Raw genomic sequence first — 13,306 nt, 5'->3', positions numbered from 1 at the left:
CACTCATGGGAAGGCTGCTGCCCGTCACTGTTTCTTTAAATAAACAGTCTGTCTGTAGAGATCAAGTCTGGTGTTCTCTTTTGTTTTCTCTTACGCTTTACTTACATTCTTTTTTTTTTTTTTTGGTTTTCTGAAGTAGGGTCTCACTGTATCCCAGGCTGACCTGGAATTTACTCTGTAGTCTCAGGGTGACCTCGAACTCACAGCAATCCTCCCACCTCTGCCTCCCAAGTGCTGGGATTAAAGGCGTGCGCCACCACGCCTGGCCTTACTTACATTCTTAAATTCTATTTATAATCTAATAAATCTTTCTGAACATTACCTTCTAGTCTGTGGATTTCATTCATAGAATTCATAAGACAAGAGCCCAGAGCCTCTGGCTCACTGGATTTGTGGAACTATTGAGATTTCTGGTGGCCAAACTCCCGAGTTATTGCTCACCCAAGAGCCGAGAAAGGCTCCTATCACTCTTGACAACCCAAAATTCCCACATCAGATAAACTAGCTAATCCTTGTACAGCACACATCTTAAAGGTCTCACTTCTTTCCCCGCCTTTAAGCCTAGCACTCAGGAGGTTGATGTGGGAGGATTGCTGTGAGTTTGAGGCCAGCCTGGGTTACAGAGGGATTTACAGGTCAATCTGAGCTAGAATGAGACCCTGACTTGAAGAATAATTTCAAACTATAGATGGCCTAGGGTCTTCTACAATTTGGCATCACAGTTTTGTTGTTTGTTTTTTGAGGTAGGGTCTCACTCTACCTCAGGCTGACCTGGAATTCACTGTGTATTCTCAGGTGGCCTCAGATTCACAGCGATCCTTCTGCCTCTGCCTCCCAAGTGCTGGGATTAAAGCCATATGCCACCATGCCTGACTTTAGTTATTAAGTTATTTAGTTATTAATTTATTTATTTGAGAGAGAGAAGGGAAGAGGCAGAGACAGGGAGGAATATATAGAGAGAAAATGAGCATGCCATGCTAGGGCATTCAGCCATTGCAAACAAACTCCAGACATATGTGCCACCTTGTGCATCTGGCTTATGTGGGTCCTAGGGCATTGAACCTCGTTCCTTTGGTTTTGTAAGCAAACGCCTTAACCGCTAAGCCATCTCTGCAGCCCATTAAAAAAAATTTTTTTTCTGCTCTTTTGTTGTTGTTGTTTTTTGGGGTAGGGTCTTGCTCTAGCTCAGGCTGACCTGGAATTCACTATGTAATCTCAGGGTGGCCTCAAACTTTCAGTGATCCTCCTACTTCTGCCTCCTGAGGGCTGGGACTAAAAGTGCGTGCCACCATGCCCAGGTTCTTTTTTTCTGATTTAAAAAAAAAATTAAATTTTTATTTATTTATTTGAGAGCAACAGACAGACAGAGAGAGAAAGAGGCAGATAGATAGAGAATGGGCACGCCAGGGCTTCCAGCCACTGCAAATGAACTCCAGATGCATGTGCCCCCTTATGCATCTGGCTTACGTGGGTCCTGGGGAATAGAGCCTTGAACTAGGGTCCTAAGGCTTCACAGGCAAGTGCTTAACTGCTAAGCCATCTCTCTAGCCCTTCTGATGTATTTTTATTTATTTATTAGAGAGAGAGAGAGAGAGAAAGTAAGAATGGGCATGCCAGGGCCTCTAGCCCCTGCAAACGAACTTCAGACACATGCATGTGCCACCATGTGAATCTGGCTTACATGGGACCTGGAGAATCTAACCTGGGTCCTTAGGTTTCACAGACAAGCACCTTAACCATTAAACCATTTCCCTAGCCCCACAAATTTTTTTAATATTATTTAGGGAAGTACAGAGCCAAGGGGAGGACACCCACATAACTTGAGAGCCTACATGGTGGGCCTGAAAAACCGTGGAGAAGACAGAAAGGAAAGTTCAAAGAACTCTTGGCATGTGGAGAGCAGGAGGGGCCAAGAGCCCATGTGGGAAGGACGGGCTAGGGACTTTCCCTTCATCTTGGCCCAGCCTGGCCGAGCCAAGGAGAAACTCACCTGAAGCAGGAGGTTCAGGAGAGGTCAGGCAGCACAGAGCTAAACTTTTTTTTTTTTTTAATTTATTTATTTATTTATTTGAGAGCGACAGACACAGAGAGAAAGACAGATAGAGGGAGAGAGAGAGAATGGGCGCGCCAGGGCTTCCAGCCTCTGCAAACGAACTCAAGACGCGTGCGCCCCCTTGTGCATCTGGCTAACGTGGGACCTGGGGAACCGAGCCTCGAACGGGGGTCCTTGGGCTTCACAGGCAAGCGCTTAACCGCTAAGCCATCTCTCCAGCCCAAGAGCTAAACTTTTTAAAATGTTTTTTTTTTAATATATTTTATTTTTGTTTATTTGAGAGAGAATGGGAGCACCAGAGCCTACAGCCCCTGCAAACAAACTCCAGACACATGCGCCACCTTGTGCATCTGGCTTACATGGGTCCTGGGGGATCAAACCAAGGTCCTTTGGCTTTGCAGGCAAGCACCTTAACCACTAAGTCACCTCCAGTCCCAAATTTTTTTTGTTTTTGTTTTTTGAGGTAGGGTGTCACTCTAGCTCAGGCTGACCTGGAATTCACTATGTAGTCTCAGGCTGGCCTTGAACTCATGGTGATCCTCCTACCTCTGCCTCCGGAGTGCTGGGATTAAAGATGTGCACCACCACACCCAGCTTTTCAAAATGTTTTAAAAATATTTTATTTTTATTTATTTATTTGAGAGAAAAAGAGGAAGATCTATAGATAGAGAATGGGTGGGGATGAGATGGCTCAGTGGTTAAGACACTTGTCTGCAAAGAGAACGGGCGTGCCAGGGCCTCTTGCTGCTGCAGAAGAACTCCAGACGCTTGAGCCATCCTGTGCATCTGGCTTATGAGGGTCCTGGGGAATCGAACCTAGGTCCTTTGGCTTTAAAGGCAAGTGCATTAACCACTAAACCATCTCTCCAGCCCACATCTTAAATTTTGAGTAACCCTTCTCCTGCCTGTCCTTTACTGCCCTTCCTTTATTCAATCCCTTCCGTGACCCCAAATGCTGAGAATAAATGTCTTTAATCTCAGCATTTTGGGGGCTGAGGATGGAAAGTCATTGTGAGTTCAAGGTCAGCTTGAGCTAAAATGACTCTCCTTAAAAAAGAACAAAAAACAAAAATTGCATTGGGCATGGTGGCACACACTTTTAATCCCAGCACTTGGGAGGCAGAGGTAGGAGGCTCACCATGAGTTCGAGACCACCCTGAGACTACATATTGAATTACAGGTCAGCCTGAGCTATAGTGAGACTCTACCTCAGGAAAAAAAAAAAAAAAAAGTACGTGTGTGTGTGTGTGTGTGTGTGCGTGTGTGTGTGTGTGTATTATTTGCACAGGTGTGTGGGGGGGGTGTGCAACAGGAACTCTTGCCACTGCAAACAAGCACCAGATACTTGTGTCACTTTTTGCATCTGGTTTACAGATATGGCTTAGAAATTGAACCTAGGAGCCAGTGGTGGCGTGGCCTTCAATCACTCTCACTGCTTAGTTGAGTTTTGTATTGCTATAATGCTGGGCTGAGTGGATTAAAACAGAGGTTTATCTCATTTACAGTTCTGAGTCTGGGAAGTCTAAGATGAGGAAGGTCATCAGGTGAGACTTCCTGCTGTGTCATCACTTGGTGGAAAGCCTCACAGAGTGAGGTAAAGAGTGAGGGTAGAGGGATGAAGGTGAGGCACTTTAGGGTGACAGGGCCCAAAAGTGAAACAAGGAACGTCTTGGAGCCTATAGGAAGACGACTTGGCTTTTTATTATCTCTTTTTTCTGGGGAGTCGTTCCATCCCTTCTTTTTTTTATTTTAAATTATTTTTATTTATTTATTTGAGAGCGACAGACAAAAAGAGAAAGAGGGAGACAGAGAGAGAGAATGGGCGCGCCAGGGCTTCCAGCCACTGCAAAGGAACTCCAGATGCGTGCGCCCCCTTGTGCATCTGGCTAACGTGGGTCCTGGGGAGTCGAGCCTCAAACAGGGGTCCTCGGGCTTCACAGCAAGCACTTAACGGTTAAGCCATCTCTCCAGCCCCTCTATCCCTTCTAAGAATGCCCTTTCTGGAGAATTAAGATTTCTGGGGCTGGAGAGATGGCTTAGCAGTTAAATCACTTGCCTATGAATCTAAGAACCCAGCCATTCCCCAGGACCCATGTAAGCCAGATACAAAATGTGGCACCTGCATCTGGAGTTTATTTGCAGTGGCTGGAGGCCCTGGTGTGCCCATTCTCTCTCTCTCTTAAACAAGTAAACAAATTTAAATTTTTTTAATTAAAGAAAAAAAAGATTTTTGGGAAGGTGTGCTAGGGAACTCCTTTAATCCCAGCACTTGGGAGGGAGAGGTAGGAGAATCACCATGAGTTCAAGGCCACCCTCAGACTAGAATACATCGTGAATGGTCAGCCTGGACTAGAGTGAAACCCTACCTAGAAAAAAAAAAAAAAGAAAAAGAAAAAGAAAAAGAAAGAATGAGATCTGCCTCTATCTGGAAGTGCTTGCTTGTACTTTCACCTCACCCCAGCACTGAGCAGACTGGGGCAAGAGGATTACAAATTCCAAGCTAGCCTGGGCTACATAGTGATCTCTTGTTTCAAAAGCAAGATAAAACAAAGCAAGGGTTAGGGCTATATTCAGTGGCACAGTGCTTGCCTAGCATGTGTGGGGCCTTGGGTTTGATCCCTGGCACTGCAAAAAGGAAACAAAAGACAGGAAAGCAAAGATTTTTCTGCCTTTTTATAGTGTTAACTAAAACTGTCCCAACTAAGCCATCTGCTTAGAGACACAGCTCTAAACTAGCCCTTGTGCAAGAGTAGTTGCAGATTGGCTCAGACACAATGGACCATTTCACCTGAAAATCAGCTCTATTTAGTCAGCAGCCAATGACCTGTACTGACCTGAAGGGCTCTACCCAATAGGGATGACACTTGCAGATCAGCCTGTCAGCTGGTTCCCTCCAGAATTTGAACTGGAGATTATAGCCAGGATTGGCCAGCTAAAAGCTAGAGGAAGAACTGGGGCCCTAGGTCAGTGGGACTGTGGTCTAGTATGCTTGCCACCCTGGGTTTGACCTCCAACACAGCAAAGAAAAAAAAAAAAAACAAAAAACAAGAGGAGAACAGAGCATACACGCAACAAAACAAGTGTTGACGTCAGGTGAGCTGGGTCAGGAGGTCTAAAATCCAGCTACAAGGCCGGAGGGATGGCTTAGCAGTTAAAGCCTTTGTCTGCAAAGCCAAAGGACCCAGGTTAGATACCCCAAGACCCACATAAACCAGATGAACAAAGGGATGCACACGTCTGCAGTTCATTTGCAGTGGCTGTAGCCCTGGTGCACCCATTCTCTCTCTCTCCCTCTTTTTCTCCCTCTTTCTGTCTGTCAAATAAATAAATTGTAAAAACTAAAATCAAGTAACAGTAGCTTGGCAACACAGATCTGACCAGAAAAGATGCCTGGGGGCTCCTGACTAAGGGGGGCAAGTCTGCGTTAAAACTTCCCAAGCACACGGAAGATTTGCTGGGTGGCCTCAGTGCTGACTCCTGGCCCAGCCTCTCGCCCACCACTTCCTCCTGGGTGTGGTGACACCAGAGCTTTGATCAGGATGGATCTGACAGAAGTATGTGGGTCACCACTGTGTTCTTTCCCTTTCTGTCCTCTTTCTAAAGGGTAGACGGAAGCTGCCCTTGGGAGAGGGGAAGTCACTACTCCCCAAGGGGGCTCATAGAGGGACCAGGAACTAGGAGGCCACAACCTGTTCCAAGACCCTTGTGATGTCATGATAGAAGGGCATAAGCATTCTAAAATTCTAGAAACTTACCCAGGACTTTCTGAGGAAGAACAGGCTACAGGTAGGGGTTTTGTAAGGATTGTTTCCCTTGAGAACTGTATTCATCAACCCCCCCCCACACACCGCCAAATAACTGACTACTGCTCCCACAAAGCACAAACCACAACCCCATGGGGATACCTGCAACCCACTGAGGAGGGCCCCCAATGGGATAGGAGCAGGGACGAGGGAAAAGAGGGTACCAATACATGATGTATCCATACAAAATATGTTGTTAATAATAAACATTAAAAAAAGAAGCTGGATGTGGTGGTGCACGCCTTTAACCCCAGCACTAGGGAGGCAGAAGTAGGAGGATCACTGTGAGTTCGAAGCCACCCTGAGACTACATAGTGAATTCCAGACCAGCCTGGGCTAGAATGAGACCCTACCTCAAAAAATAAATAAATAAATAAATAAAAATAAAAAATAAAAAACAAAAAAAACACCAAAACTGTATTCATGTGCATATGCAGCCCATGGAGATCATTGGGTGACCTCACTCCAGGACTTTTATTTCCAGCTTCTAGTCTATGATTTTATTTTTAAAAATATTTTTATTTGAAAGAGGGAGAAAGAGAGAGGGGGAGAGAGAGAATATGTGTGCCAGGGCCTCTTGCCACTATAAACAAACTCCAGATGCATGTGCCACTTTGTGCTTTAGATAGGTACTGGAGAATCAAACCCAGACCAGCAGGCTTTGCAAGTGATCACCTTTAACAACTGAGCCATCTCCCCAGCCCTTATAGTTGATTTTGTGTGTGGCCAAAAGAGCACATGGTTCAGGGCCAGAGACTTGGGCATCAGTGACCTGATGTCCTTTAGCTGTGGGCCTCAGTCACTTTCTGTATGGACCACGCAGACTGCCATAGGACTCCCCAGTCTGCATTCAGATGGAATCACAGGGACCTTCATGTCCCATGTAATTGTCTTATGACCCCCACCTGCCAATCCAAGTGCTCTCGTGTTTTTCAAGTTTCCTGTGCTACAGTGGACAGCCTCCAGCTCGCCATGCTTGTCGCAAGAGCCGCCTTGGGTGTCACATCATAGCTAATTTTTTATTTTTTTTTTGATTTTTCGAGGTAGGGTCTCACTCTAGTCCAGGCTGACCTGGAATTCACTATGTAGTCTCAGGGTGGCCTCAAAATATGGGCAATCTTCTGGTATTTGGGAACCACCTTCTGTTACAGTAATAGGGACACCTCTGGTCAGGCGTCTGTCCTGAATCAAAAATCTGAGAGTGTAGCCAGGTGTGGTGGCACACGCCTTTAATCCCAGCACTCGGGAGGCAGAGGTCGGAGGATCACAGTGAGTTTGAGGGCACCCTAAAACTACATAGTGGATTACAAGTCAGCCTGGACTAGAGTGAGACCCTACCTCAATAAACCAAATTTAAAAATCTGAGAGTAGTCATGAGTTCAAGGCCACCCTGAGACTACATAGTGAATTCTAGGTCAGCCTGAGCTAGAGTAAGACCCTACCTCAAAAACAACAACAACAAAAATCTCAGAGTATTCAAATCCAACACCTTAGACATAGCCATGCTCCATTCTTTGGTCCGTGGGAACCCTGACAGCAGAGGAGGTTGTGGCAGAGGTAGAGGAATGGTCCTCTCAGCCTTGACGGATTACGGCACCGTAAACGTAGTCCTAAAGCTGTCCTTGGTCTCCATGTGCACAGGCTGGGGGAGCAGCTCAGCTCTTTCAGCTGTTACTGATCCTTCCTCTCTTCCCTAAGATCTGTGTTCAGATAAACACTTGGATAATAGGCCCCATGCCATAGGAAATCTGCCATCACTGTGACCACCAATATTTTGCTTGAGGATGAAGCTCATTTTGTTTCAAATTCTCAACCTATCCCTAGGAACTGCTCTGCTCCCTATAGAAAAGTCTTCAAGCCAAATTTATTTTTTAAATTATTTTATATTTAGTTATTTATTCTTTCATTTTTATTTTTACTTATTTATTTTTTTAATTAACAACTTCCATGATTGTAAACAATATCCCATTATACTGCCCTCACTCCCCCCACTTTTGCCTTTGAAACTACATTCTCCATCAGATCCCCTCCCCTCTCAATCAATCTCTATTTTGATGTCATGATCTTTTCCTCCCATTATGATGGTCTTGTATAGATGGTGTCAGGCATTGTGAGGTTATGGATATCCAGGCCATTGTATGTCTGAAGGAACATGTTGTAAGGAGTCCTACCCTTCCTTTGGCTCTTACATTCTTTCCACCACCTCTTCCACAATAGACCCTGAGCCTTGGAAAGTGTGATAGAGATATTTCAGTGCTGAACACTCCTTTCACTTCTTCCCAGCACCATGATGCCTTCTGAGTCATCCCAAGGTCACTGCCATCTGAAAAAAGAAGATTCTCTACCAAAAGTGAGAGTAGCATTAATATATAGGTACGAATATTAAGAGAAGTGCTTACTGGGCAGTTTGGTGAGCATAGTATATACAATTAGCAAGACAGCAGCAGACATTACAACCCTAGGGCTCATGACTACCCCTGTTTTAAGTTTTCAGTAACAGGGATATTCCCTCCCATGGAGCAGGCCTTCAGTTTAATTAGAGGGCAGTTGGTTTCCCCCATAACAGACATGCCACTATTGCACCCATTGACCCATTTGGCCTGGCTGGCCAAATATGAGGCTTGCAGTGTCTACTGTTGAGTATCTTTACTGGGGATTTCTCTCTCCCATTGAACTACACGTAGAATGGCTTCTTCCAGCTTCTGTCACCTGGTCTACATGGAGGAGGTTATCAGCTCAGTTCCAGCAGGATTTCTCAGTGGCCTTGCAGCCCAAGTATGTGGAGTCTTCAGCAAAAGGGTCTTACCATCGATTCCTGGTGGGAAACCAAGGGCCTCAGCAATGGCCTGTAATGTTTGGGGGCATCAGGGACCTCCCTGGCCAAGAACTCACTGGAAGGTATCCCACCCCTGGCACTTAAAATTTTCTAGTAACAATCTACATCTCCTCAGTGTTCCATTGTCCAAAAAAAGTAGGTTTCCATACAATTTATTTATATTCTCTTTGATTTTGATTAGCCCTCCCTCCACCTTCCCTTTACTCAATCTCTTCCCCTGACCTCACTTGGGTCTTTTCACACCACTAATCTATCCTTCTACTTACATATATACAATACCATCCTATTAAGTACCCATCTCCCTTCCTTTTTATTCCCTTTATATCTTTTTTCTAGTTCACTGGCCTTTGCTACTGAGTTTTCTTCCTACTCACACAGAAGTCTGATCATTTGTAGCCAGGATCCACATATGAGATAGAACATGCGGCATTTGGCTTTCTGGGTCTGGGTTACCACACTTAGTATAATCCTTTCCAGATCCATCCATTTGCCTGCAAATTTCATAACTTCATTTTTCTTTACCTCTGAGTAGAACTCCATTTATAAATGTGCCACATCTTCATTATCCACTCATCAGTGGCCTCCAGCCACTGCAAATGAATTCTAGACACACACATCTGGCTTATGTGGGTCTTGGGAAATTGAACCTGGGTCCTTTGGTTTTGTAGGCAAGCTCTTTAACCAGTAAGCCATCTCTCTGGCCTCCATAAATAGCCTTTATTATGTTGAGATATGTTCCTTCTATTCCCAGTCTCTGTAGGACTTTTATCATGAAGGGATGGTGGATTTTGTCAAATGCTTTCTCTGCATTTAATGAGATGATCATGTGATTTTTGTCCTTCAGTCCATTTATAAAATGTATTACATTTATTGATTTGCATATGCTGAACCATCCCTGCATCTCTGGGATGAAGCCTACTTTGTCTGGGTGAGTGATGTTTCTGATATATTCTTGTATTCTGTTTGCCAATATTTTGTTGAGAATTTTTGTACCTATGTTCATGAAGGAGATTGGTCTGTAATTTTCTTTTTTGTTCTATCTTCACCTGGTTTTGGTATCAGGGTGATACTGGCTTCGTAGAAGGAGTTTGGTAGGATTCCTTCTTTTTCTATGTTATGGAAAAGCTTAAGAAGCAATGGTGTTAGATCTTCCCTGAAGGTCTGGTAAAATTCAGCAGTGAATCCATCTGGGCCTGGATTTTTTTTTTTAGTTGGGAGATTTTTGATAACTGCTTGGATCTCCATATTTGTTATAGATCTATCTAAGTGATTAATTTCATCTTGATTCAATTTAGGTAGGTCATCTAAATCAAGAAAATCATCCATTTCTTTCAGATTTTCATACTTAGTGAAGTATATGTTTTTATAGTATGCTCCTATGATTTTTTGAATTTCTCTGGGATCTGTTGTGATGTTGCCTTTTTCATTTCTAATTTTATTTTTTTTTTCTCTCATGATTTTTTTTAATTTTTATTAACATTTTCCATGATTATAAAATATATCCCATGGTAATTCCCTCCCTCCCCACCCCCACACTTTCCCATTTGAAATTCCATTCTCCATCATATTACCTCCCCATTACAATCATTGTAATTACATATATACAATATCAACCTATTAAGTATCCTCCTCCCTTCCTTTCTCTTCCCTTTATGTCTCCTTTTTAACTTACTGGCCTCTGCTACTAAGTATTTTCATTCTCACGCAGAAGCCCAGTCATCTGTAGCTAGGATCCACATATGAGAGAGAACATGTGGCACTTGGCTTTCTGGGTCTGGGTTACCTCACTTAGTATAATACTTTCCAGGTCCATCCATTTTTCTGAAAATTTCATAACTTCATTTTTCTTTACTGCTGAGTAGAACTCCATTGTATAAATATGCCACATCTTCATTATCCACTCATCTGTTGAGGGACATCTAGGCTGGTTCCATTTCCCAGCTATTATAAATTGAGCAGCAATAAACATGGTTGAGCATGTACTTCTAAGGAAATGAGATGAGTCCTTTGGATATATGCCTAGTAGTGCTATAGCTGGGTCATATGGATTTCTAATTTTATTAATTTGTGTCTCTTCTCTCTTTCTTTTGGTCAGATTTGCTAAGGGTTTATCAATCTTGTTTATTCTTTCAAAGAACCAACTCTTTGTTTCATTGATTCTTTGGATTATTTTTTTTGGTTTCTATTTCATTAATTTCTTCCCTAATCTTTATTATTTCTTCCCATATACGGATTTTTGGTTTGCCTTATTCTTTTTCCAAGACTTTAAGGTGAAGCATTAGGTCGTTTACTTGCAACCTTTCTAAGTTCTTAAGATAGGCACTTAAATCTATAAATTTATCTCTTAGGACTGCCTTCATTGTGTCCCAGAGATTTTGGTATGTTATGTTCTCATTATCATTTGACTGTATTAACTTTTTGATTTCTTTCTTGATTTCTTCATTGACCCATTCATCATTTAGTAGTGTATTGTTTAGTTTCCATGATTTTGTGTATGCTCTATAGCTTTTCTTGCTATTGATTTGTAGTTTGATTCCATTGTAGTCAGATAGAATGCAAGCAATTATTTCAATTTTCCTGTATTTGTCAAGATTTGCTTTGTGTCCTAATATATGGTCTATTTTAGAGAATGTTCCATGTGCTGCTGAAAAGAATGTATATTCTGTAGCATTCAGATGAAATGTCCTGTATATATCTGTTAGGTCCACTTCTTCTATGACCTCATTTAATCCAGATGCTTCTCTGTTAATTTTTTGATGGGATGACCTGTCAACTGATGAGAGTGGGGTGTTGAAGTCACCCACTACCACTGTGTTTGGTGTTATCTGTGACCTTAGTTCTAATAGCATTTGCTTGATGAAGTTGGGAGGCCCCATGTTAGGTGCATATATGCTTAGGATTGTAATGTCCTCCTGGAGTGTGCCTTTAGTCAATATAAAGTGACCTTCCTTATCTTTCCTAACTAATGTTGGACTGACGTCTCCCTTGTTATATATTAGGATAGCAACCCCTGCTTGTTTCCTAGACCCATTTGCTTGAAACACTGTTTTCCAACCTTTCACCCTAAGATAATGTCCATCCTTTGTAGAAAGGTGAGTTTCTTGGAGGCAACAAATTGAAGGGTCTTGTTGTTTAACCCAATCTGCAAATCTATGTCTTTTGGTTGGGGCATTAAGGCCATTGATATTAAGAGATATTATTGAAAGGTGTGCATCTATTTTTGCCATTTTTTTGTAGTTCTTTCAGTTTTACCTTTGCTCTCTTGTGTTAATTAGTATTTGAGTATGGTTTGTTTTTTCCAGGTTCCTTATATGTATTCTTTGTCTTCAGCATGAAGGATTCTTTCAAGTAGTTTCTGTAGAGCTGGTTTTGTCTTTAAATATTCCTTTATCCTGCTTTTGTTGTAGAATGTCCTTATTTCTTTGTCTATTTGAATGGATAGCTTTGCAGGATAAAGTAACCTTGGTTGACAGTTGTTATTTTTCAGAACTTGGAATACATCATTCCAAGCCCTTCTGGCTTCTAAAGTTTATGTTGAGCAATCTGCTTACCTTTGTAGGTAACTTGATTTTTCTAACTGTATTGAATATTTTTTCTTTGGTTTGTATGTTTGGTAGTTTAATTATAATATGGTGAGGAGAGGTTCTTTTCAGGTTTTGTCTGTTTGGTATTCTCAACAATTCCTGTATTACATTGGCACCTCTTTCCCAATTTGAGGGAAGTTTTCTTCTATTATTTGTTGAAAACACCTACTATGCCTTTAGAGTGAAATTCTTCTCCTTCTACTATACCCTGAATTCTTATGTTTGATCTGTTCATAGTGTCCTGAATATCTTGAAATTCCATTTCATACTTTCCTATTACTTTGTCTTTTTCTTTCTTGGACTATATTGGATGTGCCACCTGGTCTTCTAGTTTAGATATTCTGTCCTCTCCTTCATCCATTCTACTGGTGAGATTCTCTACAGAGTTTTTTTATTTCATTGTCTGTGTTCTTCATTGCTAGTAATTCTGACTTGTTTTTCTTTATCATTTCTATTTTTTTATTTATGTCTTGTATTGACCTCTTTATTTGATTAAATTGGTTTCCTGTGTCTTCTTTGATTTCTTTGACTTCTTTGACCATATTTATAATCATTGTTTTGAAATCTTTCTCAGGCATTTCCTCTAATTCATTCTCACTGGAGGTCATTTCTGATGCATCAATACTTTTTGGTGGACTTATATTGTCTTAATTTTTGGTGTTTCTTCTGTTATAATGTACATATTTTTGCATCTTGGATTAATCTAATGCTTAGATTTTGTAGTTAGCTACAGTATTATTAGATATATCAATCAATCTGATGTTATGTATGTTCAGGGAAGGAGCTTAAGGTGCTAGATGTGACTTTTAAGACTTTCAGAATGTCTACAAAAGTGACCCTTGATGTTGGGTTTGCCTGTTATGAGAGTATTCAAGTAGGCTGAGTGGAACAAAATATAAGCAGATTCTAAAATTTAACAATGTACACATTCAATGAAAAACAGCACAGAATATTTGTGCAAGAGTAGTTATTATGGGCTGGAGAGATGGCTTAGCAGTTAAGCGCTTGCCTGTGAAGCCTAAGGACCCCA

Source organism: Jaculus jaculus, chromosome 12 (genome assembly GCF_020740685.1).
Source record: "Jaculus jaculus isolate mJacJac1 chromosome 12, mJacJac1.mat.Y.cur, whole genome shotgun sequence".
NCBI lineage: Eukaryota > Metazoa > Chordata > Mammalia > Rodentia > Dipodidae > Jaculus > Jaculus jaculus.
Note: the sequence above shows the minus strand (reverse complement) of the source record.